Here is a 2,964-nt window from a genome sequence, read left to right on the forward strand (position 1 = left end):
TGGGCAGCCACCAAACCTGTCTGATTTGTACATGGTTCTGGGGATTCAAACTCCATTTCTCATGCTTGCAAAGCAAGCACTTTATCCACTGAGCTATGATCCTAGCCCCTCTTTCTCTTTTATTATTTGTATGGAATATATATTTTCATTTTTAAATCTTAACCAGTCCATGATTTTATATTTAAAGTCATTTCCTTATAGGCAGAACATAATTCAATTTTATATTTAACAATATTTTTATTTCATTATTTATTTTAAGTTTAAAATTTTATTTTATGAGCATGGGTCTCTTGTCTGCATGTATTTCTGTGTACTGTTTACATGCCAGGTGCCAGCTGAGGCCAAAAGAGAGCATCGGGTGCCCTGGAGCTGGAGTTACAGACAGTGGTGAGCCACCAGTCTGAGTCCTCAGAAAAGCAGTCAGTGTTCTTACATTCTGGGCCATCTTTATATTCTGGCCCAATCATTATATTTTTATTAGGATGTTTATAGTATTTACATTTAATGTGATTCTCAGTATATTTGGAAGGATCTTCAAATGTCTTAAACATAGCCTTTGATGTACTGAGGAAAGAAAATGAACTATTTCCTCTTAGAAGGATTTGAATAAGAGTGAGCCTTACTTTCACCTCTCTACTTCTCTCCTTGTGTCTTCTGTCTGTCTTTAGTTTGTGCTTTGGAGCTTGTCTGTAGTCTGCCTATTGACTGTCTGTCTGTCTGTCCTTTTGATGCATAACTAGGAATCTGACTACCTTACTTGCCATATATTGTCTGTGGCCCCTGTCTGTCTTGTCTCTATGCCTGTCTGATGCCTGGCTGTCTCTAACAAAGGGCTCTATATTTTGAACACCACAGAAAGTACGGCATGGAGAAGGGATGAGAAATACTTTATAAAAATCTTTAGCAGAGCTTTGTAAGGAATTATTAAGTTACTTACTCCAACTGTCCACAACTGACCCCAAAGCATTGAGTACTGAAAACATACCATCATAAGTAATATCTGTATGTTGCTTTCAACATTTATCATGAATATTGTATAAGGTCACTTTTGACAAAAAAAAACTTGTTTGCTGTTTTCTGTGAATGGTGGCCATAACACACACACACACAAATACACATATGCACACACATGTACACACATGCACACATGTATACACTCACATATGCATATATGCACACACACACGCACACATTTCTCTCTAGGTTGGTGACATAAAAAAGTACTTAACATAAAATTGCAGCAGTGTATTATCTTAGGTTGTAAAAGCTGATTACATGGGAAATCCAAGGTAAGTGAGGTTGGTTGTCACAATGTTCTCTTAAAAGCAGATTAAACAAATAGTTTGAGCAGACCTTATAAGGTATTATCAGCTCAGCTTTGAGGTCTAGCAAAAGTTCTAGTCTCTTTGAATATAAGAGTTATTTTCAAAAAAATGTATCATATTTAGATTCAAACTGTCACCTTGTTTTTAATTATCTTTTTGATCTGTTCTTTGTTTCCATTTTACTATTTTATATTCCTTTGGATTGACTGTGATTTAATTTCTTTGTCCATTGTCCATTGTTCTTTACTTTGTAGTAAATATTCTAGAGTTCATAATACATTTGTGGTGGTTTGAATATGCTTGGCTCAGGGAGTTGCACCATTTGGAGGCATGCCCTTGATGGAGAAAGTGTGTCAAGGTGGGTATGGGCTTTAAGACCCTCATTCTAGCTGCCTGGAAACTAGACTTCTCCTGTTTGCCTTTGAAAAAAAGATATTGAACCCTCAGCTCCTCCTACACCATGCCTGCCTGGACACTGCATGCTTCCGCCTTGATGATAATGGACTAAACCTCTGAACCTGTAAGCCAGCCCCAATTAAATGGTGTCCTTTATAAGACTTGTCTTGGTCATGGTGTCTGTTAACAGCAATAAAACCCTAACTAAAACAACATTATAATCACAATTCCTTTAATATATATCACCCCATATATTATATCAGAAAACATCCATCTTTTCTTCTTTTATAATTGTACTTGTTACATATTTCATTTTTACATAGTCTATGAATCTCATTATATATTAAGTAGTCAGGTATCAATTGTGAACTGTCAAAGAAGAGAAAATGCTCATGTTTATTCATATATTGGCTATCTTTTTTGGTGTTCATTTTTTTGAGCAGTTCCACAATTTTCCTGTTTGGATGGAAAGGATGTAAATGCTGAAGTATATGTCATGGGCTCCATGGCCTGCTTATGGCTATTGCTATTAAAAACATGTTAGGGGGCTTGCTTTACCCCCTGTCTTGATTACCAAAAGTATAGTGGTGGTCATCAATGAATGAAATTAATGAAATCAATGAATGAAACAAAAAAGGTGAGCCACAGCTATGCAGCAGCTTGTGTACATCTGGAATCTGAAGATCTTGACCAAAGCCTGGGATTTTAGGAACTGTCTATCCAGGAAGCCTAGATCATCAGTGTTTGAGCATCATTGGCTGGCTGTCTTGGGACAGTCCCTGGTTGAGAATAAACTCAGGTTGTGATAACATTGGAGGGGAGCTCTCTCTGCCTTTCAAGTCTCCTCATGATACTTCTTTTAGAATAAGAAGTTATCAAAGTGGAAGCCAGCCAGTTGGGTCTTTGTATCTGTTGGAGACAAAAGGATATGGGTGGACCTTCTATACAGAAAATACTCAAGGATCAAGATCCAGTTCAGCCTTAAGGGATCCATTAAGTGTTGATTATTTTACATAAAGAGTAGGGTCTGGAGACATGCAATGTCATGGCTCAGTCTTAAGAGGGATGGTGGCAGTGGTGGTGATGCTGACTGTAAATATCAGTAAATAAGAATTTTATAAGGTAGCTGGGCACTGGTGCCACACGCCTTTAATCCTAGTACTTGGGAGGCAAAGGGAGGCAGAGTTCTGAGTTGGAGGCCAGCCTGGCCTACAGAGTGAGTTCCAGGACAGCCAGGGCTATA

This window comes from Mastomys coucha, unplaced genomic scaffold (genome assembly GCF_008632895.1).
Source record: "Mastomys coucha isolate ucsf_1 unplaced genomic scaffold, UCSF_Mcou_1 pScaffold20, whole genome shotgun sequence".
Taxonomy (NCBI): Eukaryota; Metazoa; Chordata; class Mammalia; order Rodentia; family Muridae; genus Mastomys; species Mastomys coucha.